The 27,753-nt window shown below is 36.3% G+C and overlaps 1 protein-coding gene across 10 annotated transcripts in view; it reads right to left on the bottom strand.

The window, feature by feature from the left end:
* Positions 1-27,753, bottom strand: part of FOXP2 (forkhead box P2) — a 540,259-nt gene that overhangs the window by 342,983 nt on the left and 169,523 nt on the right. For 9 of the 10 annotated variants that reach the window (XM_082400040.1, XM_082400041.1, XM_082400036.1 and 6 more), the window contains one exon: positions 26,542-26,632. The exons of the other annotated variant lie outside the window; for it this stretch is intronic. The gene's annotated coding sequence lies outside the window, so the exon portion shown is untranslated. The remainder of the gene's footprint in view (positions 1-26,541; positions 26,633-27,753) is intronic. 10 annotated transcript variants of the gene reach the window in all.

The following is a 27,753-nucleotide window of genomic DNA, read 5'->3' as shown; positions in this document are numbered from 1 at the left end:
AGCGTAATTCTCTGAATTCTTACGGCATTTATTTTAAACTCATAATAAAATCATCGACTTATAGTAGTAAAAATGCATGGGCTTTCTCCACTTACGAACTGTGGACCAATTACTTAACCTCTCGGAGTCTTAGTTTTCTCACATGCAAATTGTGAATAAAAGTACTTATTCTGAAAATTGTTTGAGAAATTTAAAATGAAATAATGAAAACAAAAAAGTACCTAGAATGAATGTTCAGTATATTTTAATTTGCTTTGTGAATATTTCATTGCAACCCTACCAGCTTGCAAAAACAAGAGTTGAAATTACCTTTTACACATTTCTCCATTATCCACTGTATATACATTTTTGCTGAAAAGGGAAGTGGAGAATAATGCTCAGGAATTATGAGATACTGTTCCAAGGACTGATTTGCTGCAGAATTCCTGGTAAAGTACAATTAAAGTTATTTTTAATGAGAAAACTTACTTTAAAACTTACTAGATACTCATGGTTGCACCAATAGCAAGGCTCTTTGACATCTACCCTCCTTTAAATTTTTTTTTTTTTTTTTTTTGGTGGAGGTAGAGAGATCATCAACATATTCCTTTTGTCACACAAATGTAAAACAAATAGTCTTTCCTTGTCTGGAGAAGTTCAAACAGTAGAGAAGTAATTCAAAACAAGTTGTTCATCTTAGGATTTGCAGTCTTATATTTAATAAAATAAATGGTGCCTTAAAAGCACAGTGACCTCCAGGAGGTGGAGGTCTTTAGATCATCAGTGAAGGCTGGGCTGGCTCTTCCTCCTTTCCTTCTTCCCCAGGCCTTCTGCTTCTTGCAGGTACCTAGTTTGCCAGGAGCTAGAAATGTTCTGCTTTCTCAGGGTGGGGCTGGAAAAGCTGTGGCCTCAGAGCAGAGAGGTATCTCGTATTTTGTGTGAGTCTGACAAGATTGCTCAAGATAACCTGGGAACAGGGGCTGGAAGGTGCCACAAGCAGCTACCAAATCAGATCTGTGGAACAGCTGAGTTGAGCACTCATAAGAGATGATCAGAATGACTCCTCAAATATTTTGAGGATATATTAAGTTCTTCCTGCTACGCAAGATGGAGTGATTGAATAACCAGAAAATTTTAGGCCTCTAAATCTTTTAGCTTCCTGTGAATCAGTACTGAATGTGGTGCCAGGAGTATAAAATTAAACAAAAAAGAGTGGATATATGTATATGTATAATTGATTCACTTTGCTGTACCCCTGAAACTAATACAACATTATAAATCAGCTATACTCCAATAAAATTTTTTTAAAAAGTCACAATATGGTGACATGGGAGCGAAGAAATAGAAACAAAAACGCAGAATAAAGTGACTTAAATAATAAGTAGTTCTATAATAGCGGCAGCATATACAAAATACCACAAGAACACAGGTGTGGTAGGGATAAATTCTACCTAGCTTTAATCAGGGAAGACTTCGAAGAAGTGACGTTTAAGCAGTATTTTGAAAGCAGAAGTGATAAAGAGAAGGTGGAGAGAAGAGCCATCTCCCCAGAGTATCAAGAGTAAAAGAAAATTCATGGAATGGCATGAGGTATTCAGGAAATGATGAATAGTCCAGTGCAAGCAACAAATCACAGGTGGCATAACTTAAAGGGAGCAAAGTGCTGAAAAACAGTGACTCAAGAAAGTATGTATTATGAGACCTGGAGCCCATGATCAGATGCAAGTCTGGGACTCAAACTGCCCCAAACATTTAACAATCCTCTGGAGATCCCAACTTACACTTCTATTGAACAGGAAGAAGTAGGATGCTATTATCTAGAATTCCAATGTGACTCTAAATCTGAAATCTTCACTAGTGAAAGAAACAGGCAGATTTTTCAGGGATATCTACCGAAATGTTAAAGATTCCAATTTTAGGCTCTGCAGTGCAATAAGTTAGCGAGTGAATAGTTACAAAACAGAATTTAAAATGTACACACTAGAGTCATCTATACAACAATGCTCAATTAATTCAGTGTAAATCAAAATAAACTAGCTGCCAGGACCCGAAAAAACGTATGCCCAGATTTTTCTTTATTGATCTTCCTATGAAAATGAGCGTATGTTTTGGTAGTACAAAGACAGTAACTGTGATAAGTAGAAGATAGGGTGTGAGGAAGAACTGCCAGGAATTCTTTACGTGAATACTTAAATTGGAACCTGAATCATAGGTAGGATTCAAATGGGTCTAGATCCAGGAAAAGCATTTTAAGAGGAAAAATAACCTTGAGTAAAACCTTCTCTTCCCCACTGCAAACAGCTTACATTCCAAAGGGTGAAGAGAGTTACTCAAATTTAAAAATAGGAAATCCTATTGTATGTTAAAAGGTGATAAATGTTATAGGAAGAATTAGAGAAGGATGAGGGTGATTAGTCAATGTGGTTGTTGATTGGAAATTTAAATAGGATTGTCAGGGCAAACCTCATTGAGAAAGTGACATTTAAGCATGGCATTTAAGCAAAGACCTGAAGGAGCTGATGAAGTTAGCCATGCAGACATCTGGAGGAAGAGCCACCCAGGCAGAGGAAACAGCCACTGCAAAGGCCCTGAGGAGGGGGCATGCCTAGGATGTTTGAGAAGCAGCAAGAAGGCTGATGCAGCGAGACCAGAATGAAGAAGAAAGAGGGTAGTAAGATATGAGATCAGATTGTCTATGGTCTTGTAGACCATTTTAAGGTTTTTTCATTTTACTTTTAAGAAAATGGCAGCAGAGCCTGGGGCAAAGGGAGGGGGGAAGGAGGGTTTTGAATGGTGAAGTAACATGATCTGATTTAGGTTTTAAGTTTCTCTCTAACTGCTGTGCTGAAAAGAGACTGTAGGGGATCAAGTATGCAGGGACTTAGACTAACTACAGGACAGTGGCAAAAATAAAGGCAGGAGATGATGGTGGCTTGGAACAGGGTGGCAGATGTGGAGACAGAACGAATTGAAATCCATATACATTTTAGTGGAACTCACACAGAGCCAAATCTACCTAATTGTTCATTTTTTAAAATTCATTCACTTCTATTCATTCAGTTAATTATCAAGCATTTACTATGTATTTATTATGAGCAAAGCACTGTACAGGTTAAATATCATCCTACAATTTTAGACTGTCACTGTGTCATTTAACATCTCTACTTTCTCAAGTCCACTCCCTGCAATAAAGTATCTCTAAACTGTTGGTTTCAATCTATTGCTTACGCTCAGAAATGTCTGCTGTCAAGCCAAGATAAGATGAGCTATAACTCTGACAGTCTTCCAACAGATAATACATTGGGGCAACTACAAGAATTAGGAAAAGAGAAGGAGAAAACTCATTAGGCATCCAGATGCCAGGGGAAGATAAAGGACTGAGGTGGAGGGGATGAGAGAATGCAAGTACAAGAAAACAATGATAATTTTAATTTAGAAATCATCAGAAAAAAAATTTTGAAAACTCATACTTTTACTTCCCCAGGAAAAAATTAAACCAAACTTTAAGAAACTACTTGTCTTTGTCTCAGATTAAGAGGGAAACAGGTGCAGGGGAGTCCAGGGCAGTTCTGTGGGTAGATCTGGAAGGTTCTTTGAAATGGGATCAAGTATTTAAATCAGCTGCTAATAACAAAGTGTTTATATCATTTATAGGGCCATTTATTTCTTTAGAGGAAAAAGGATAATAGTTTTAAATTAGGTATGTTTTTATTAGAGGGGTTTTGGTATGGCTAGGCTTCATGTCCTTACCTACAAGACTCTAAAATAGCCCCCAGCTGACTTTCTGACCAAACCTCCGAAGGTCCAGGCTTACTCTGTGCTTCAACAACACTGGCCTCTCTGCTCTTCTCAGACACCTTAAATATGGAACTCTCCTAGTCTTTTCCACTTGCAGTTCCCTCTCTCTGGAATGCTCTTTCCTCAAATACAGTACATACAGGCCTCATTCCCTCATTTACCTCCGGTCTCTACTATATGGCCACCCTATCAGTTAGGTCTTCCTTGATCACTTTATATAAAATAGCTCTCAACATTAGTCTCTATCCTTGGTCCCTACCTTATTTTTCCTTGTGGCACTGATCATCATCTGACATAGTATTCTAAAATAGTGTCCTTCAATGAAAGTAGGGACTTTATTTTATTCACTATTAAACCCACAGTGCCTAGAACAGTGCCTGTCACAATGTATATGCTCAGTATGTATGCTGAATTAACACGTCAGTCAAAAACATGATGTTGGAAAATAGGAGTAATATGTCCTTTGAAAAAGTATTTTTAGTAATTATATATATGCATATTATTCACAGTTATTCCTCATTTTTCACAGATTCTACATTTGCAAATTCACCTATATGTTAAAATTTATTTATAACCCAAAATTAATACTCATAGCACTTTCATGATCCTTCACACACATGCACGGAGCAGCAAAACATTTGACTGGCCTGACATGCATATTCCTAGCTGAGGTCGAACAAGGTGACACTCTGCCTTCTTGTTTCAGCTCTCGTACTGTACACAAATGTCCTTTTAGTGGGCTATGCAGTGCCCTATTTGTGCTTTTTGTTGGTGATTACACTGTTTAAAATAGCCCTCAAGTGTACTGTTGAAATGCTGGTTAGTGGTCCTAACCCAAGAAGGCTGTGCTGTGCCTTATGAAGAACATACGTGTGTTAGTTACATAAGCTCTGTTCAGACATGAGCTAACAGTGATGTTGGCGATGAATTCCATGTTGACGAATCAACAGTCTATATTCAATAAAGTGTTTTTACACAGAATAGTGGATAAAACAAGGTTATGTATTGATCAGTTGATGAAAATGTTGTGAGCAGAGGCTCACAGGAACCTAGCCCTGCATTTCCTCTAGGAGCAATGATTTCAGCATTTGCTAATTCAGTGTTTGTAGTGACTTTAAAGAATATGGTTACTGTGAATAATGAGAATTGGCTATATTTATGTATATGTGCATAGTGACTTTTTATATACAAACTAAAGAAAGAAAAAAAAACTAAAAAATCTTCATAGCTGGTAGGAATGCACAGAACACTCTCTCTAGTCAAGGATATAATCCTTCATACAACAGAATGGTTGACAACCATGTTAATCACATGGTTCTATCAATTGAAAGTGGTTGAATAACTGAGGCCTAGTGGAAAGAACAGAAGCTTAGGAACCAGATAATCCTAAATTTAAATATTAACTGAAAGACTTACTAGTTGTGTGGGCTTTGGCAGTACTTACCTTTATGCCCCTTTATAAAATGGTGTTCATGAATATTAAATTAGATAAACCAGTAAATGTGCTAAATACAATGCCCAAATCATTTCACTTAACGAACATAACTTTCTTTGTTCTCTGTTAAATACCCAGGAAATTGCCTATAAAATTCCCAGAGGGGAAATTTGGACAATTATACCTCTTGGAGTTTGGGAAAAAAGCCACTACAAAACAGGGATGATAATCTGGATTAATTTTGTTTAGTATTATGAACTCAAAGAATATGTACACTGCCGACAAAGATACGGTCAGATTTTTGTGGCAACTATTAGGATGCTTAATAATGCTTATTGTTTAGTCAACACTTTTTTTTTCCTTCCAGGAGTAAGCAATAATGCACGAGAGAAGTTAAACAAGTAGTGATCTACATAATCACTGCACATGGAACACAAATAGCAACTTGACTTTATTCATTTTCCTAATTGTTGTGGTAGAAAATTGAAGCCAAGCCTCACAGAACACACAGCTGTTGATAATAATGGGGCAGACAGCACATTATTAATAAAATCATTCTCCTGATTTGATAGACATACCTTATCAATTGCCAACACAACCTCTTTCCAAATTTACGATGTGATCGCCTATTTATTCCTTTCTTCAGGAAGTGCTTATTAAGTACTTCCTAGGTACCAGCACTAAACTAGGTACCAGGGATACAAAGATGAATAAGAAATAGCTCCTAGCCTTTGCATTTAGTCAAAGGGTCACAGTCATCTTATACAAAACTATATCTAGTTTTATAATACAATATCATAGGCTTGCACATCCAATTGGACTATGAGAAAACTGCCCAGCACGGATCGCTCAGGTGGTTCAGCACTGCTGGTCTAGGGGCCACACCTTCCCCATGCTGTCTGAAAGAAACCAAGAAGCACTAAGGTGGGACCTGACAGGTCTCTCCAGTCAAATGGAAATGGTATATTCAAGAGCCAGCTAGCCTGGTCCTAACTATATCTCAATCTTATACAAACAAGTGGCAGCTACTCCTTTAGGGGAAACTATCTCCCCAACCTTCTACCCAAAGTAAAGCTGCTATCTAAATGAGTCCCTCAATTCACAGAGGTTCCTCGAAACGCGTGGACTTGCTCCACTGATACTTTGGCTAAGTAGAACCTGATGATGTTCCTTATGCTACGGCTGCTCAGTCACTCTGCTCAGTGGGCAGGACTCAAGGCCGTCCTTCTAACCCCGACCAAAACTCCCCTTGATGAGCCATGCCACATTTTTTCTAATTCTTGGACTGTTGCCAAGTGACCCAACTGTATGGTCTGCCACCTGAAAGACCACAGATTGGTAGATTAAAGACACCTACCTCTAGGGCTTCAAACTCTGGGGAAAAAAATTGCGGCTGCTGATCAGATAGTCTGGGTCATTCCTATAGAGGCCCCCAATAAGAACCTGTTCTCTGAAGAGATCAACTGGAATCAAGATGCTGATCAATCCTGCGCCAGCCAGATCACCACCACTGCCACCTGGATCCATCATCACACCATCATAAACTGATGGCACTGCATCCACCATCATAAACTGAACACACAATGAAGGACTCCATGTTTCTAATGCAGAAGTTACCATTTCATGCCAGACTTTCAACATGGGCCGAAAGTTGGCCCATTGATGTGGTGGTACAGGAGGCCACATTTCACTTGGTGTTCGTCAAGAACTGTGAAGAGCCTAACATGAAAACTAAAAGGTTAGCCAGTTTCCTGAGCTCCAATTTCCACCAAGTGATGCAAAGAGGGCCAAGTGACAACTGCATACTCAGTGGTTCCTTTATAGGAGAAGATCACTAAGTTCAGGGAACCTGGATATTTTATAATGGGAAATAAGCTTACCCCATCTGTATCTCAGGGATACATTGTCTGTTGGTACTTCACTGCTGTAACACTTTCAGATTACAGTGGCACTGTTTCACTCCAACCTCAGCCAACTGATTAGGCTGATTAGTATACCTTCCAGGTGGCAACCCAGTTATGAGGGGAGCAAGAGAATCGAAAGTGAATTGTAGGTCAGTCTCCTGCAGGCTATAGTTGGATTAACATGGCCCTAGGTATAAATATAATGGCCACTGGGTTGAATATACTATTCACTCAGCTTCTTAGAGTGGCCCACCCATGAGGGCACTGGGGAAGGAACACTTTAGATCTCTGGAGGTGGGAAAAGGGAGGGAAAATTAATGCCCCTTGATCCTTAAGCATTATTTAAACCTTCCTGATATGAATTCATGTTTCTCCTGATGCCCACTGGCCTTATAGAGTGTACAGCAACCAAAGCCACAGCTAGTCAGCGACCCTGCCCATGTGACTGATCAAACTAATGTGGAATGGTGATCCAAACAAAGCTTAGCAATACATCTCAAAGAGGAGGAACAGGACCCCTTCAGTAACATGTTGTTATGTGAGGGAGAATAGGCCATAGAAATATCTCTCCATTGGCCCATCTATTTCCCCCTGTAATAATTGGTAATGACATCAAAGATCAGAACGTCAGTCTAAACTCCCTTGTGTGGGTCATAATGGGTAATTGACTGGCCTTACACTTATCTTGGCTGATTAAAATAAGATCTACTAGTCTTTCTTGGTATTTATTCAAAATTGGCTGAGTCCAGGGCTCTGGGGGCATAAATGAGATCAATAGTGCGGGTTGTCCTTATCCTGCTGCTTGGAATCATATTAATAGTAGCTTTAATTACATGTTTTACGAGACAAGTTGAATGGTTTGATCTCAACCTCTGTCAGATTAATCAGAGTGGCCAGCAAGGTAGCCAACTCATAAAAACTCACCAAAAGCCAAGACAGTGTATGTGGTAAGTAAAATAATGCCCTCCTCCAAAAGTTGTCCACATCTCAACCCCTGGAACCTATTACATTATATTACAAAGGGGAATTAAGGTTATAGATGAAATTAAGGTTACTAATCAGCTGACCTTAAAATAGGGAGATTATCCTGGATTATATTGTAATCAGATAATCCTTAAATGTGAAAGAAAGAGGCAGATGAGGCAATGTCAGAATGATGCGACATGAGAAAGACTCAACCACCCACTGCTGGCTTTGAAGATGGAAAAGGTCCAAAAGCCAAGGAATGTAATAGCTTTTAGAAGCTGGAAAAGGCTAGAAAACAAGGTTCTCCCCCTGGAGCTTCCAGAAAGGAACACAGCCCTGCTGATACCTTGATTTTAGCCCAGCGAGATCCATTTCATACTTCTCACCTCCAGAACTATAAGATAATAAATTTGTGTCGTCTTAAGCCAAAAAGTTTGTGGTAATTTGTGAGAGTAATGATAAGACACTAACAGAAAGTAGGGTTCAGGGGTGGGAAAGACATTCCTCCACAAGCATCTTGCCCTCCTACAGCTCTTACAGAGGCACCAAGAATGCAAGACCCTATCCTGCCTTCACCTGGTCCGTTGCTCAGGGTTGTGTTTACAGTGAGGAACCTGGAGGGATGATGTATTAAATCTCAGGCTTGTTTACTGCTTTCTATAAATGTGGCAGATTTCCATAACTCAGTGTTCCTTACTTGTAACATATATGCACTATGTGCATAACATCTGTCTGGGCCCTATTGGCCTGCAGCACTTGGGAACAAGGGGAACTAATGCAAACATGCTGATTGATATGCATGCTGCTTGCTGTGCTGTAACTAACACTCTCCTTTGTCTCTGATCCAGGACTTTCATGTCTTCTGCCAGCATCCATGAAACAGCAATAGGCTAACTTATTAGACTGAAAGCAGGACGAAATCTAATATCAGACCTGACACTCCGTGGCTAATCTAACAGAACACTGAGCATCCCATACTTTAATATGTAAATTTCATTCTCCAAATCGCCACAGATTAGGGGTATAGAGAAAAGCGATACAGCATTTTAAAATTCCGATAGCTGTTTTACTACTCTCCCCTTCTACCCAAGGAGCAGTATGTATAAGTGGGTAAGAGCCACTTACAAGTTCTTCTATTTATTAGCTGTGTGGCCTTGGGTAAGTTATATAACTCACCTGTCAGAATGAGAATAGCAATAGCTACCTTACAAGGCTGCTGAGATATTAAATGAGTTAATACATGTGAACCGATTAGAAGGGGCTGGCACACAGTAGTACTCAATGAATTTTAAATGTCTTTATTACTAACTGCACTTCAGTGGGAATTGATCAGGACTGGTGAGCATCTAAGGGGTGGGAAAGAAGGAACAACTGCCCTTCTGGTCCCAAACCTCTCACTATAACAATTCCTTCATAACAAATAAGGACTGCACATAATATAAAATAATGCTTTTATATGAATTATTTAAGGGGAAGCTATAGAATATTGAGAATTGCATTTTAAATGGAAGTCATTCAAGATAAATCTCAAAAGCAGAATTTATTCAAGAAATCTGCCTCTGTATTTCTGTTATATAGTTTTCAGTGCATTTGAGTAAAAGAAATCTGATTAACACTATAATTTAATTTAGTTAAAGGAGCTGTAATACTCTAAAACTACTGTTATAAGGAGATTTATTCACAGAAGTAAATAAAGTAAGTATGAAGCTGATAAAATGACTACATAAGCCATTTTACAAGAGGGATATATTTTTCCTTCTTTTCAATGAATGTTTAAAGCTCTCCTTCAAGCTCTTGGTAAATCTATTGATCTGTGAAACACAGTGCACTCCAGGGAGGCAATTCAGTTGACATTATATATCAAATGATGAGATGAATAATGATCATACCATTTGGTAATTAAACATCTTACAAACCTTTTAACTGATTGAACGTCAAAAAAGTCAAATGAGGTCAAACATATTGTATTTTTTCATTCTCATATTAATGATAAAAACAATAGTGTTAAAAGATATACAGAATAAGAGGGCATAATAAAAATTACATTAAAATATTTCAAGATAAAATATATACGAGGTATCTAGCTTACTATTGACTATATATGTATTGTGTCTTCTTTTTAGCTTGCAGAATTGTTTTCTATTCTTAAATGTTTTACTTTTAAAGTCGTTACTGAAACATTTCAAACCACTTCTTTAGATGTGCAAAGGAGAACACGTGGGAAATGTTAACTATAATCAGTAAAGACAAAGTATCACTGAGAGAACATGGATTATAGAGAAAGAATAGAAATCCTCTGAATCTCAAATTACAAGATTTCCATGTACAAATTCTATTTTAAACATAACAAGGAAGGGTACTTTCAAGAAAATTTGCACATTTTATTTATTATCCAGTCCAACATTGAGCCCCTCCGAAAAAGACACACACACTATCCTCCCAGTGGTTGATTATTGAAGAGTTAAAGACGTAAAAATTAGAAACCCATATTAATTAAAGACCTGTAGAAGCTAAAGTGTTTGTTAAAGGCTACTTTCTGTGGTCATAAATACTAGGTCACTTACATTACAGTATCGTTAACAAGCAGTCCCATAGTGAGAGATTTTAAAAATTTAAAGTAGACCCATATGCCTCTTTGTTAGCATACAAACTAAAATGTAGTTATTCACTGTATCTAATTACATTTACCTAATAAAGTTATCTAATTACAATTGCATTTAAAGTACTTCTGTTTAATATCCAGTACCATATTTATTTTGATAATTTAAAAATTGTTAAACAGAGTTTTATTAAGGTATTCAATACATTTATGATAAAAGCTATAGTTCTTGGAGAAAAGGGAACCCTCCTACACTGTTGGTGGGAATGTAAATTGATACAGCCACTATGGAGAACAGTATGGAGGTTCCTTGAAAAACTAAAAATAGAGTTACCATATGATCCAGCAATCCCACTCCTGGTCATATATCCGGAGAAAACCATAATTCAAAAAGATACATGTACCCCAATGTTCATTGTAGCATTATTTACAATAGCCAAGACACGGGCGCAACCTAAATGTCCATCGACAAAGGAATGGATAAAGAAGATGTGGTACATACATACAATGGAATATTACTCAGCCATAAAAAAGAAAGAAATAATGCCATTTGCAGCGACATGCATGGACCTACAGATTGTCATACTGAGTGAAGTAAGTCAAACAGAGAAAGACAAATATCATATGATATCACTTACATGTGGAATCTAAAAAAATGGTACAAATGAACCTATTTACAAAACAAATAAAGTCACAGATATAGAAGACAAACATATGGTTACCAAGGGGGAAAGGGGGTGGGAAGGGATAAATTGGGAGATTGGGATTGACATATACACACTACTATATATAAAATAGATAACTAATAAGAACCTACTGCATAGCACAGGGAACTCTACTCAATACTCTGTAATGACCTATAAGGGAATAGAATCCAAAAAAGAGTGAATATATGTATGTGTATAACTGATTCACTTTGCTGTACAGCAGAAACTAACACAACATTGTAAATCAAGTATACTCCAATAAAAATTAATTAAAAAAAATAAATATTACAAAGGGTAAAAAGACTTAACATGGAAAGATCTCACAAAAATTCATAAAAATACTATGGTTTCAAAATATAAACAAGGGGCTTCCCTGGTGGTGCAGTGGTTGAGAATCTGCCTGCCAATGCAGGGGACACGGGTTCGAGCCCTGGTCTGGGAAGATCCCACATGCTGCGGAGCAACTGGGCCCGTGAGCCACAACTACTGAGCCTGCGCGTCTGGAGCCTGTGCTCCGCAACAAGAGAGGCCGCGATAGTGAGAGGCCCGCGCACTGCGATGAAGAGTGGCCCCCCGCTTGCCGCAACTAGAGAAAGCCCTCGCACAGAAACAAAGACCCAACACAGCCAAAAATAATTAATTAATTAATTAATTTTAAAAAAAGAAAAATATGTACAACTAAAAAAAGAAAAATAAATGCTTATTTGACACACAAAAAAGCTGTAGCTCTAAAATATAAAATAAATAATTGAATAAAATACTGTATGCTTTCCTCATTCTTATAGCATCAATCTATTTATACCATCAATGTTCTACCTTTACATGCTTTAATTAAAATTAGCTTATATTGTAAGTTATTGATCATAATGGTTCATAAAGTTTTCAGCTGTTCAACATGGGCAGTTAAGAAACTAAATAATTTGTCCAAAATTTTGAGATGAAAAGTATACTTTCAAAAAGATGGAGAGATACTAGTTTCAGATTTCTAAGACATACAACAAATAGGAAAGGGTGCCCAGATTAAGGAAACATAAAAGAAAGGTAAAAAAATGATCCAAAAGAAGAGAGAGAAGGGCTGGTTACCAGAGGGCATGAAAGATGAATGCTTCTATGAAAGTTATTCTTGTCTTCAGTGCTTTGGTCAAACAAACCTTCTACTAAAGTGTTCCAATGACGCTCAGATTCACTTTGTTATTAGTTGAGATTTCCTTTAACTCATCAGAAAATTCTTTAATAAATATCTATTTCCCAAACATATCTTCAGATCTTCCCAAATGTAAATACTGTTACCTTCAATCATATTTTCTTATGTGCAGAGGATTTTTCACAGTCATGTGTAGTTATAATTCCAAACAGCTCAACCTCATTCTTCAAAAATCATTTCAAGTTCCACATTATCTGTGAGACTTACTTACTAACAATAAGTGATATGGGATTTTATTTCAACTGTTCACAACTGTATTACAGCTGACCCTTGAAAAATATGGGGGTTAGGGGTGTGGACCCTCCATGCAGTCTACCAACCCCAGATCCTGTAGTACTATAGTACCAATTTATGGGAAATAAAAACAGTGTACAAGTAGACCCATGCAGCTCAAACCCGTGTTGTTCAAGGGTCAACAGTAATTATCTATTGCTGTGTAAAAATTACTACAAACTTAGCAGCTTAAAGCAGCATGGATACATTATCCTAAAACTTCAGATGTCTGGGCACAGGTGAGCTGGGTCATCTGCTCAGACTCTCACAAGGCTGCCATCAAGGTGTCAGCTGGACTGTGTATTTTCTGGAGCTCCAGGTCCTCTTCCAAGCTCCTGTGACTGTAGGCACAATTCAGTTCTTTGCATCTGTAGGACTGAGGGCTCCATTCTCTTGCTGGCTGTAGGCAAGGGCTTGTCTCAGCTCCCGAGAGGCTGCGTGCAGTTCTTTGCCACATGGCAATTTAACAGGTCCTCTCAAAAGACATTAGCTTACTTCTTCAAGTCCAGCAGGATAAACTCTTGCTCCAGTTTGTTAAGATGGAGTCTTATATAACAAAACATATTCATAGCAATGACTGTTCCACCACCTTTGCCGTATTCAGTTGGCTAGAAATAAGTCACAGGTTCTGCCCTCACTCAAGGGGAAGGGATTACACAAAAGTATGACTCATTATGGAGTCACCTTAGGACGTGTCCATCACAATAATTCCTAGGCTAAAGGTATAAACTCTGGAACCAGACTGCCTCAGTTTAAATTCTGGCTCTATTCTTACTAATTGCTAATTATATCCGTTTCTTCGTCTTAAAATGAGATTATAGCACCTCCTCTTAATGTTGTTGTGAGGATTATGTTAATATTTTAAAACTGCTTAGAGAAGTATCTAGCAAATAGGAAGTTCTATTTAAGTTTGCATTAAGTAAATAAATATTTGAACATTTATATAAATTTCTAATAAGGGAATACATTTTTACCATCAAAATTTTGTACATTGTGACTGTAAAAAAGTATATTGTCATTTCTCTGAATGATTCACATTTGCATATGTGCAAATGTGTGCTCTACCAACCACTGTAACAACATGGAAATTCCTAAAGAGCATTTAAATTAGCTAACAAAGATCAAAATATGAAATAATGTGCAAAAGAGCAGTCAATAAATATGTTAAGTAATCATGATGGTAATTGAAATCCACAGTTACAACTCAGTAAGAGTAAGTTACGGATCAACTTCTGCTAATCACCAGCCTCAGAAACTTACCTCTGCTTTCTATCACACAATTCACAAATGCTTAACTTCTCAAATATTGCCATTTGGTGATGAGTGATACTTCCACCCTTTTAATCACCTTCCATGAGCTGACTAAAAAATCAGGCAGATGCCCACAGAGAATTACACAAATGCCAAGTGCTAGAGATCAGGGAAAATACCCATCCTTTGGGATGTTGATCAGAACTTGAGATGCAATGGACTCGTCTACGAGGTAAGTCCTTCTGAACAAACACTCTTAGAGGGTTTCTCCAAGATAGGCTCACAAAAATTAGATGACCTTATTTTACAGAATTACAAAATGTGATACTTAGAAGAGATCATAGAAGTCTAGTGCAAAATGCCTTTTTAAAAATCATTTTTCACCAAAAATCATAGATCTGAACTTCAGACAGATAAGCAGGCCGTTTAAATTCACAAATAGCAGCAGAGACAAAGAACAACTCGGATCTCTCAACACTGAAACCAGAGCCGCCCAGCAGGGACCATATTGCTTTCTAAGGAGAGTTTTGGAAATTTGTGGGGGACTTTTTTGTTGGAACAACAATTTGAGACATTGCTATCAAGTCTGGACAGGGGTTTTGTTTGTTAGTCATCCTGCAATAATGAAGAATGCTATTGCATCTTGCGAGACTTTTTCTAAAAAATTCATAGAAGTTAAAAACTTGTGACTAGATCTAATCTTATTTCACATATATAGTCTAAAATATTTTTCATGGTTTTAATATATACTCAGCCAGGATACTGTATATCAAGGTCATATTTATTTTCTTCAGAACTTGTCTAATTTTTATCATTTTGGGAAATAGCACTAATAATGGCTCATGTGTTACTGTATTTTTAGCTATCATATTTATAGTTAGTCTGTAAGTAGGGCACTACATGACTACTTCATAAGATCTTCTAATTTAGTCATGCCGAATAATTTACATTTTATACTATATTGATTTTTTAAAATTATGTATCATCATATCTAAGAATTTCATTTCATATTAATAAAGGGAGAACTACAAAATATTTGCTATAAACAGTGGACTTATGTCTCATGGGGCTAAGAAACACTTGGCCTAGCCATTTCCTCTTAGGATTAATTCTAAATTAGCTTACACAGTGGAAAGAGGTGTTTTTCAGGTTTTACAAGTGACAGTTCTACAAGATAAGTCACTGAGTAGTTAACATCTAGGTTTTTTTGTAGAAGTGTACAGGTATCAAGGAAAAAAGTCTTGTATGCATGAAAATTCCAATTTCTAAAGGCTCTGGAGCCATGTGTTTCACAACATCATTGTCTTTAAAGGTGTTAAAATCCTGAGCAAAAATACAAGCAAGGATATGTTAAATCTCTATTACTCAGAACTGCTGAGCAATGGGACACCTGGCTAATGGTATATAGCAGAAAATTATGCATTAATTAGAGAACTGCAACTGGTTGAGAATTTTAAAATTGTTTTTCTATTTTAAGATTTTTTTCTTATTTCAAGAAAAAATACATGTTCAATGAACAAAGTTTAAACCATACAAAAAAGTATAAATGAGAAAATGAAAATCTTTTAACTAACCCCTGGAAATAACCACTGATAATATTTTGGGATACATATATATATATATATATATATATATATATATATATATATATATATTCACATATATATGTACTATATAGAATATATACATATTTCTAGTAAGTTTCCCGTGAAAAATTAAGCAGTTTAAGCAAAACTTACATGTTATTGAAACAGTGTTTTGTAACTTGCATTACTGACTTACCTAAATATTCTAGGTTATTCTGCTGTCTATTTATGCTATAATTTATTTAACCAGTTTCCTTTCCCATGGTTATTTAGGATGATTCCTCATCTGTGATATGAGAAAACATAAGAATCCATATATCTAATCACCTAATTCATAATAGGACAACAATAAGTTGAACCAGAGAAGCAGCTATCTTCAGATGAGAAAAAAAAGGTAGTTTAAATCTCTTTTCCATTCCCTTCAAAATCCCACCAAAAGTGAAGTGTTACCTGTGTGTGCATGTGTATGTGTGTGTGTGGGGGGGGGGGGTGTTTGCAGGGATAGATTCTAGAAAAATTGGAATAAGCCTTCCTGTAAGAAAACTCCCCAGAAACTAGGAACATTTCTGTGCCAACCTAGAAGTGTAAATGGCTACTGTGTAATCCTTTGATTTTCTTAAATTATTTTTAGAAGACAAAAGACATAGAAGCCACTTTTCTATTATTTTAATAACCTTTCTGAACTCTTGGGAGATAAACTTCCATCCCTGTTTTTCCCCTTACGCTCCTTAGTCCTCTTGCCTAAGCCCACCCTGCATTATGCAAATAGATTCCTATAGAGTGAAAGTCCAGTTAGGGTCTAACTCCTCAAATAATGATTAAAATGAGTATATTAGAATATTTACAGCTTCAAGTAACAAAAAAACTAAACAAAAAAGGATTAAGTAGAATAGAAAGTTACTATCTCACTTGGTCAAGAAGTAGAAAGGGCTCCAGATATAGTAAATTAATTAATCAAATACCAAATGCATTTATTTATATAAGTTTAATGAAGTTATTTAACATTATTTAATATTTTAATTTAATAATATAATATAAATTAAAAATTCTTGGCCAGGGAATAGAATTATCATAATTGGCCTAAACTAGTCTGTATCCACCCATTGAAACTGGGGATAGGGTCAGTTTCCCATGAAGTATATGCTATGTGCCGTAATGACATATATCTCAACAACATCAGGGTTCTGGTAGCAGAGGAGAAAGGATGTTCAAGCAACAACCAGTAGAGTCTACGTCAAGCAGAGTGACTATACATCTTCACCTAAGACAACTCCAAGGCACACCTGTTGTCTAGGGTAAATAATAATATTAATAATAATAATACTCTCAAAAATGTCCTGGATGATGTATAATGCAGCTCTCTAGCTACTAGCTGTATATTTTTAAGATTTCAGAATTAACTTCTAACGTATCTTTGTTACAATTATAAAGGAAAATTGCTAAACCTACAGTGAAAATAAAAATAAGGTTTCAGGATGCATAGTCAGCTTAATAAAATTTTAGAGTAATTATGAAGCAATCCCTTTATATTGACTGAGACACTCATTACAACTCATTCTCACCAACTTCTTAAACAGATTTTATGGATTCTTACTAATATTTTCATACCGTAGTCCATGTTTTTCCATTTGAAAGAAGTGCTTTATTTAAAAATATATTCTATAATTCAGAAGTTAACTCATTTGGACTGTGCTAGCCTCCAAGCATTTAATATACAGGGCTATAAACTGCATCATAAACCTCTTTATGCTTAAATACACCCTGAGTTTTGGGCCATAAGTAAGAACCACAAGAGAAGAAGGGCTATTCAACAGTCCTGGGCAACAGAGCATTAAAGGGCTTTGGACCTAGTCTGCCTTAGCTCATATCCTAGTTCTGCCACACATGAACTGTGCAACTCTCTGGGCCCCACTCCTTCACCTGTAAAATGGGGACAATAATGTTCTCTACCTCAGAAGTATCTAACTCATAGGTTGTGAGAATGAAAAGAGTTAATACTGGTGAATCTTAGAAGAGTATCCAGTACTAAATAATTTAAATGTCAGCTATCATCATCATCATCATCCCCATCATCATCATGTGGAGCTCAGGCTGCTGTCTGAGGGACCAGATTCTAATGCTAGAAGAACACATACAATCTCAAAACTAGCAATGTAAAGAGACAATAAAGTATTATGAAAAGTAGAATTAAGTGCAAAGGAACAAAAGGTGACCAGAGAGAAAAAGTAGGGTATAAAGAAATCAAGGGTGGGATCAGAAACAGACTCACTAAATGCACCTCTTTACTACAAGTTCCTCTCAATTGCAGTTTGGCATGTTGCTAAATGTCTAGAATATATTTATAAGGGACTAAGGCTTCTCAGAGTCTCAGTGTAATGCTCTCCTCATTTCAAGAAAACTTCTTTACACATGATTTTCTGAAGGCAAGTTCACAATGAAAACCAAAATGTCAAAGGAGATAAATGGATGGAGTCCAGAGTAAATGAGATGCAGTTCTGGAGAGAGGAATGAACTTTAACATTTCTGGTTAATCAGAGAGAAGAAATATGTACAGACTATAACAATGAAGAAAACAAATATAAAATGTAAGGGCACTAGAACACTAAGAATATAAAATTATTTAATAAATATTGGGTAGCTGATTATACTTATAGCCTTGCTATATGAGGAAAACTGAAATGTAGTAACTTCTCTTTGAGTTCACTCACAAGAGAACATGAAGCATGTTTATTCCATTCAGCCTTGCATGCTCTCAGAGTCACCCTGAACCCTACTGAACCCAATGGAGGAAAAAGGGTCACATTTATGGTTAAGAATCAAGCAGTTATTAACTGATAATATTACTTAAGAGGTCAAAAAAGAGTGTCAAAGATTTCTTTAAGATGGCTCATTGCTAATATGAGAGTGTCATGTATGCTTTACATCTAACTGATGACAGTTGAAATCATTATGGCATAAATAGTTCATAGTTGTGAGAACTGATAAAACTATTGGGTACCCAGAGACAAGAAAACATGTATTTAATGACTATAACTAAAATTAAGCATGAGTCATTACCTGAGAAATAAATTAATAAAATATATTAGCAGATTTTTTTTCAATGAACTAAATATTTAAGAGGGTATAAACTGAAGTTATCTTGAATTTGGAGAAATTACAGAAGAAATTATTAACGTGACAGATTCTTTATAACGTGGAAGAGAAATGCTGTCTTTAATTAGCAAGTTCAGAAACTTTTCTAACAAAACCCTTTTATTGATTTTTCTTCTATAAATATTTACTTTTAATCTGACCCAGGCAATCAAATAAGAGATCTTCATTTCCCTGCATCAGTCTTTCCACACATTTTCACACAGGTGCTCAGATCCTTGTATTTTACAAATTAAATATGTCAATACATGTTATCATGGCATCATATGCTACTGTCATTAAAATCTCATAGAATTCCAGATGCTAAGGTCACTCTAACTTCTTTATTCCTCCCCAAGATTATTTCAGATGATAATATGTACAAAATAAATATTTTAAAATTCTTTATATAAACCTAACACTTGTATTCAAAAAAGAAAAAAAAAATCACAGGACAGTGTCCAAAAAAGGGTGTTCTCATGTGAACACATACTCTTAATTAATGAATAAAACACTCAAGATCACTAGCATCTTTTAGTAGACTAAGGTTTACTGTTATTTTCCAACCTTATGAATCTAGAGTGAACTTTGGCAAATCCATTCATTTGTGTTGTCTATTAAATTCTCTGAGGCAACTGATCCATACATTTAAGTGTCAGAAAAAGACAAAGAAAAAATCATCACAGTATTGTAGTCTCAAAAGTTCTTATCCATTTTACTTTCATGCAGAGGACCCACTGTTTAAGACCAAAAATAAAATGGCAATTGAGACTTATGCTTAACATTTAATTGTATGGACAAGAATGAATATTTAGGCCCAATATAACAAGAATATTTTTCCCTTGATATACTGAACATGAGAAGTATTCACATGTGTTTCACTGCTTTGCCTTCTTCGTGGGCTTAAACCTACCAAATTATTCCATTTGATTTCAGAGAATTCTCATACGGCAATCTATTTTATTTACTTTATCTTCAATAAAATGGTTCAGTGAGCATTAGCAACTCTGAGACACAAGTTTCAATCAGTCTTCAGGCAAAGGCGTCAATCTATATTAGACCTACTGTGCTCTGAGTTGCAGCTAGAAAGTTGGATAAGGCAGAGCAACGGCAAAAATGTGAGCGAGGCCTAATAAAGCCACAGTGAAGAGAAAGAAAGCTCTCCCCAGGCTATCACAAGCATCGCTTACACAATACCAGGTGCTGGGTTCAACACAAGAAGAACTCCTTAATAAGGCTGACAGCTAAAAGGAGGCTTCAGACTCTAACTTTATTTTACGTGACACCTACAGTAATAGTCCTCTGTACTCCAGCAGCCAACAGTAAGAATTTGAAATGCCAACAGTTAAAAATGAAGTTTCATATTCACCCCTCGGATATTATAGAGGGGAAAAAAACCCTAAAAACATTCAAGCTGCATAGCATTTCTTCTATAACATTTTTACGCAATCACTAATACAACAGTAGTTTCAGTGGACCCTTCCTCACAAATTTGTATGACATTTTAAATATAGCCACTGGATTAGATTTTAACCACAAAACAGTCAGTACGTTTGAGCAACAACTCATTTTGGAAAATGATATCATTAAAGACTAATTCCAAGAAATGTGGGGCAGCCCTGTTAGATGCCGTGAAAATGTCTCCCAAAGTACAAACTTTGTAATAAGTGATGCTGGTTCATATTTGATATGGGCTGTAAAAAGCAGATTATTGTAATGGTGCTCTTCCCAGCAAATAAGACCATTACAAAAGTACTTAATGTTCAGTTGAATTGAAAAGCAGGCCAGTTAAAAATCCATATTTTGCTATTTTGTATAATGGTATCAAAAATTTTACTAGTGGATCACTCCAACCCACAAATTTAAAATTATAAATGTAAATTCTCTTTTTTATAGGAACAAATTTCCATTTTTTCCTTTTTTTTTAAATATAATGCTGTATTTTTGCCCAGGTTCTATCATCACAGTATAATCAATAGGAGGAAAATTTGGAATGACGGTTTAATGTGAATTTATACAAAAATGTTGTTCTATTACTTGATGATACATACTTCTCAACTCTTTTTTCTGGAGACCAAATGTATTATTTTTCTAATTTAACATTTCAAAGTACAGCACCCCAATTATGTGTACATATATCTAGATGCTTTCGTGTAACGCTATTCTTTACAACTCTATAAGGACATTAAAGGAGAAGAATGGAAAACTAGCATGACAGATTAGTAGAATAGATTCTTCGAACTCAGATTCTGTAAAGGTAAGAGTGTTTTTAGCTATTCCAAACAGCTCTTCTATAAGAAAACCAGTACGCACCCAGACCTACCCAGTCCTGAGGAAGCATGACTCTCCAACACTAATGTGATCAATGAACAAGAGACTAAAAGTGGCCTCTGCGTATTATAAAATCAGTATTCCAGGTGAAACCTAAATATTTCACATTTTCTTCTCACTTGGCTCACTTTCTTAGAAACATGCATGCCTACCCCATTACATTTACTTTAGAGACCACATATTCAGTATACCATTAATCCTTTTATTCCCTGCCAAGTCCAGGCCAGTAATGAAATTAGTGGAAATAATTTTTAGGGGTAATATATTATAAAATGTATTAATTATCTACTGCTACATAACAAATTACCTCCAAATTTAGCAGGTTTTGACAAAAAAAAAACATTTATTATGTCACACATTTTCTGAGGATCAGGAATCCAGGAGTAGTTCAGCTGGGTGGCTTAGGCTCAGGGTTCCTCAAGAAGATGCAGGGTATTGCCAGTTCCTCCGTGTCTATTGGCAAGAGGGCATAGATCCTCACCACATGAACCTCTCCAAGGCAGCTAGCCTCCCCCAGAACAGGTCATGAGACTGAGAATGAGAGACAGAGTGAAAGAGAGAGAGGGAGAAAGGGAAGGAGGGAGGAAGGGAAGGAAAGAGGAAGGAAGGTAAGGAAGGAGGGAGGAAGAGAGAGAAAGAGAGGGAGAAAGGGGAGGAGGAAGGAAGGGAGGGAAGGAGGAAGGGGAAGAGAGAGAGAGTGAAAGAGAGAGAGAAAGAGAAAGGGAAGGAGGGAGGAAGGGAGGGAAGGAGGGAGGAAGGGAGGGAAGGAGGAGGGGAAAGAGAGAGAGAGAGAGAGGAAGAAACAGAGAGAAACAGAAACAAGTAAGAACACCCAAAACAGATGTCCAAATATCTTGTATAACCCAATCTGAAGAGCAAAATCCCATCACTTGTACCATATTCTATTCTATCAGCAAGAAGGAGCAACTCTGGTAAATGTGGGAAGAAAAATACAGTTGTATGAAAACTAGGAGATGAGGATCATTAAGGACCATTTTAGAGGCTGCCTACCACAGCCCACCCTCTGGACCATAATCATTCACATTCTTCCCATGTGCAATCAGTTCCAAATATGTAAGTTGTACTGGATTCCTAAAGGTCATTTAAGGGTTGATGGAGGTACACTTCAGATTACTGAGTCAGTGTAAGAGTGGATAATTTAAAAAGAACATCCTTTGAAATATGATTCTCAAATCAACCACTGTTCTGAATCAAGGAGGTATTTCATATATTTAGAGAATATTTTTTAAGATACTATTTTGTGCAAGGCTACAGAAAATACACACATGATATTATGCAGGAAAAGCCCTGGTTTGGCTAAAAAGGAGGAAAGAAACAGGAAGTATGTAATGGAAGAAGTAGAGATGTAAATGTGCTTTACAGGCATGGAGAAAGGGAAAGAAACAGTAGGATATGCATTGACAAAGATGTGGGCAAGTCTAAGGCACGTAGTTCAGGGTATACATATCAGTGTAATGAGGAGGAAATGTCGGATACTGGGGTTTTGTCAGATCCTGGAGAGTATTAAATACCGGGGCAGGCTGTTTTAGTCTGGTGGTTAGCCAGCTTAAAATAATGGATCAGTATTAGGCAGGGAGGAATGGCCTGTTGGGATTTATACTGTGAACATAACTGAGAATAAAATTTTACAGTTAGTGACAATATTCCTTTTTTATTAAATCTTACATAATTGTAAAAAACTCTAAAATAATAGTTTAAATGAATTTTAAATTAAGAAATTCAACATGCCGTGGCAGACAGACTCTAGTGTGGTCCCCACATTCACGCCCTGTATAATTCCCTCCCCTTGCATGTAGGCAGGACTGTGACTTGCTTCTAACTAATAGAATATGGCAAAGCTTATGGGATGTTATTTCAATGGTTATGTTAATACATATACACACACATACATATATGGCTCCATTTGGCTAGCATTTAGTAGGAACTCTCCTACTGACTTTAAAGAAACAAGCAACTATGATGTGAACTGCATATGGAGCGGGCCACATGGCTGGGAACTGTAGATAACCTCTAGGACCTGAGGATCTCAGTCCTACAAATACAATGAACTAGATTCGGCCAAAGACCAGTTAAGTTTGGAAGAGGATCCTGAACTCCAAATGAAAATGCAGCCTGGCCAATATTTTGAGTAGCCTTGTAAGATCCTGAGCTAAGCCATGCCTGGACTCCTGACCTGTGGAAACTGTTAAGATAGTAAATGTATGTCGTTTTAAGCTTTAAAATATGTAACATCTTATATAGCAATCAAAAACTAATACACATGCTAATCAAATCACAGAATGTACATTTACAAATTAGTTCCTTTTTACCATTTCATGGACCAAAGTTAGAATGCTATTCTGGATACTGACCAGGTGGCCTGGATAATACAGTCAAACTTTGAGATTAATATAATGGGGAACAAAACAACAGCTAACTTTAAAAAAAAAAATGCTTACTATGGCCTTTATATGTATTCAAACATTTAGTCCTCAAATCGATTCTGTAAAGTAGGTACTACTATCTCTTTTTTCCAGATTCAGAAATTAAGGGTTAGAGAGTTAAATCACTTGTCCAAGGTTTCACATACGGTAGGTTTGTTTTGGAACCATAATTCAAATCTAGGCAATCTGATTTCCAAGCTTACATTCTCAACAGCTACACTCTAGAGTCTCTTTGTTTACAGTCTTATTCACTCTGTTTCATTTTGCCAAGAAATGTATGCACACCATGTATTTGAACACTTGTCCAGCCCCTCCTAGGCCAAATCATCTTCCTGTACAGTTCATTTACTTTTCAATAATTTAAAAATTAGAGCAAATATTTTGTCAGGTATGATGCCTAATTTTTAGCAAGTATTTATGAAACTTACAGCAATTTTCTATAAGTATGTGAATGAAGTTTATTTCTACTCCACTGAAATAACTAAAACTGATCTTTTATTTGGATTTAATATTCTTACAGTAGAAACTCTGGAAATAATTGTAAATATCATGAAGTAAAATATACACATACATATACACACTCAACTAACCATTTACCCATATACACAAACACTCTCAGCTGGAAGTTGCGTGAAATATTTTAGTTCCCGTTTCAGAAGTATAGCCTAGGTCAGGTTCTGTAACCTCTCTGAGAGGTAAAATGGGGATAATTGTTTGAAAATAGGAAGATTCAACTGAGTATTTACTTTAGGGATTTCTGGGGGAAAGGAACAGAGGAGTGGTAAGGGAAGAAGAAAATTAGTATTTCTTGAAAATGGCTATGTATTTTCATACATACACAATTATGTACCCTTCTGGGAAAAAGACTCTCTATTTTCTAAAAGTCATTTCTTTCATGGTTCCATGATGTTCACTGTCAGGCAACTCTTACTTATAAACCTAAAATCCCCTGGCTATTACTAAAACAAATGTCCTGTTACTACTAAACAAATGAGAATTTAAATATAAAAGGTCTTACAAAGATGGGATATATCAACATAACCACTGTCTATAGCAAGCATAAATCACTAACTCAGAAAAAAGAAAGATTGAGCGTAAGCAGGTATGGGTTCTAATAACACGTAACAGTTCATTATTAGCTATAAGATCACAACGAGCTATACTACTTTTTCCAAGTCATTGAAATTCTTTGTCTTTTAGTTTCTCCACTTACTAAACACTGAATAATAATGTCAACCTTACTTACATCATAAGCAATGCAAGAGTAAAATTAATAAGTTTAATGAAAGAGCAAAATGAAGTAAAAAGTTGCCAAAGTGTTTCAAAAATCTTAAATGCTAAATAAATGCGGAATCGTTTTGTTTGTATGTCTGACAAAATTATAAAGTTGGTATAAAACGAGAAAAATTCCATAGGCAAAACAGTAGCTGAGAAATAACTGACTATATAATTCAAGCACATTGACAAAAATCTCTCAGGGACGATATGGAGTCTCTATCTAGAGAAAGTTTTAGAAAAGGTTAGAGCAATGCAGTCATCACAGTGAGGGTCCTGAGACCTGTCCTACGCTTATGGTGAACCCCTTGATAAAGAATTCTGGTGAGGATCCTGAGACACTTCCTACACTTATGGTAAACCCCCTTGATAAAGAATTCTGGGGTGGAATGGGCAAGAAAAAAAAGAAATCTGAAGAAGTCAGGGCAGCAGGGTTCCCCTCGCTTTGGGGGTAAAGACTGGAGAGAAAAATGATGTAAACTCATCTAGAATTTCTTTCAGTTTTCTTTTTATAAGTATATTATTAAAGATTTGGCCACCTATAACACACTGCTTGATTGATACCATAGTCAAGAATGACACTGAAAAACTAATTTCACAGAAACATTATAGAGTAAGAGTGGGAGATAAAATCTGCATTTCTTGGAAATGCAACTCATGCTGTCTTTGTGGTCCTTATTTTGTACCAAACAATGGATTTAAAGTTCTCTAAATTGACATTGTAAATATCCAGGAAAACTACCATTAGATTCAAAGAAGTATAACATTAAAAAGTAAACAAATGCTTTCTAAACAGCTGACTTGCTAGGTCTCAAAAAGTTTATTTAAAAAAATCAAACTTTCAAGAAAAAATCATTACTAGTATTCTACTCTTTAGTTGCTGACATTTCTAGATCCTCCGAAAAACCTCAATATCACCTGGGCCTTAATAAAATAATATTGAAAACATCGGTATAAAAGGCCAGCATAGGGTTTCCCTGGTGGCGCAACGGTTGAGAATCTGCCTGCCAATGCAGGGGACACGGGTTCGAGCCCTGGTCTGGGAGGATCCCACATGCCGCGGAGCAACTAGGCCCGTGAGCCACAACTACTGAGCCTGCGCGTCTGGAGCATGTGCTCCGCAACAAGAGAGGCCGCGACAGTGAGAGGCCCGCGCACCGAGATGAAGAGTGGCCCCCACTTGCCGCAACTAGAGAAAGCCCTCGCACAGAAATGAAGACCCAACACGGCCAAAAATAAATATAAATAAATTTAAAAAATTAAAAAAAAAAAAAACTAAGTCAGCTTGCATTTAAAAAAAAGGGCAGCATAATGGTAACAGAAAATACTCCAAGCATTTTTCTTGTCTAGTAATTTCCTTTCAGTATTTCAAAACCAAATTCACATTCCGCGTAAATTTGTGTTAATTTTCAAAAAACAAAGTGAGACCAGTTCTAAAAGGAAGAAGGAGCACAGCAAGGCGTGAAATGAAAAGCCCAAGAGAAGAGACAGTGGTAAAAACTCCTATTGCCATCCTTGATATGTCTCTATGGTTCACTGATAGTTTTTTTAACCTTTGGGCAAAGATATTTAACCCAAAAATAAAAGGACAAAATAAGTATTAGATAAACAAAAATAAGCACAACTAACAAAAGAGACTTATCACCGAAAGACCACTTACCTATTTCTTCCAGATCTTCCGCAAGACTTTCGAGTCAACCTTGATATGGAGCCCTAGGTAAATTCAATCCCAGCATCACATTAGAGTAGCCCTGTTAACAGAGACAAATAATTGTCACTGCTTTGAAAATTAAGTTTGCATTTATGTCCTAATTAGTTCCATGACTTCATAGAACATAAAACACATTCAACCTCAAATAAGCATAATGCATTCATTGCTTTGTGAATCTTCAAACATGTATAAAATTACTTTTCTACATTTTAATTTAGAGAACTTTAAATCCATTGTTTGGTACAAGGCAAGGACCACAGAAGCAGCACTAGATGCATTTCTAAGAAATGATTTACTTCTGATTTTACTTCTGACTCTTACATTGATTTGCCAAGTTTAAACTTTTAATGATTAAATTTTGCAATTTATAGAATAAAATCATTTATGTCTCAAGGTTCCCAACTGAAAACATGGCTGATTTCAACTGCCTCTTCAGCACATACTTAAATGAGCTTTGAAGGCCTTTCCACAATTGACAAATTGGTAGTAAGCATTTTCTCCTATAATCACAATGTAAGGGTTATTACCCTAATACTTATTTGAATTTATATTTTCCAGACCCATTTCCTATTTAACCACTCTCTTTTCTAGTCTCTTACTTCTTTAATCTGAATGATTTAGCTCATACATTTCTTAGGCGAAAATAAGTGTTCTGAAGGTCCAACAAAATGATAGGACTTAGTGTATACATAGTAAATGGACTTCGACTCATAAAACAACTCTGACTGACTGGTAGGGACCACACGAAAAGCTGTAGGGAGACTAAATCTAAGTCTACTACAGCAAAGAGTACTGTGTTCAATTAGCAATGTCTGCCACAGGCATTGAAAATGATGAATGACGTCATATGCCATATCTGTTGAACATTTAGGCATTTCAGTAATTTTATTTAAATCATGTCCAAACACTTTTGGCTAAAAATCCTTTCTTCCAATGCAATCTTAGTGAGAGGTCAATAGTTAAACAGATAGAAACGAAACATTCTGGTTGAATCAGGACCCCAAATACTCAGTTCCACCACTATTCTCTCCCCAGTTGCCTTGGAGGTATTCCACAAAGCTTTAGTTATACTGCAAAGCATAACTTGAAATCACTGTTTTAGTTCATCTTAAGTATTAGGTAACTCAAAGTCACAGAAATGTAGGTAATTCAAACTCCTGT

The sequence above is a fragment of the Balaenoptera borealis genome (genome assembly GCF_965194805.1).
Source record: "Balaenoptera borealis genome assembly, chromosome: 7".
NCBI classification, from domain to species: Eukaryota; Metazoa; Chordata; class Mammalia; order Artiodactyla; family Balaenopteridae; genus Balaenoptera; species Balaenoptera borealis.
This window is presented reverse-complemented; position numbering and strand designations above follow the sequence as displayed.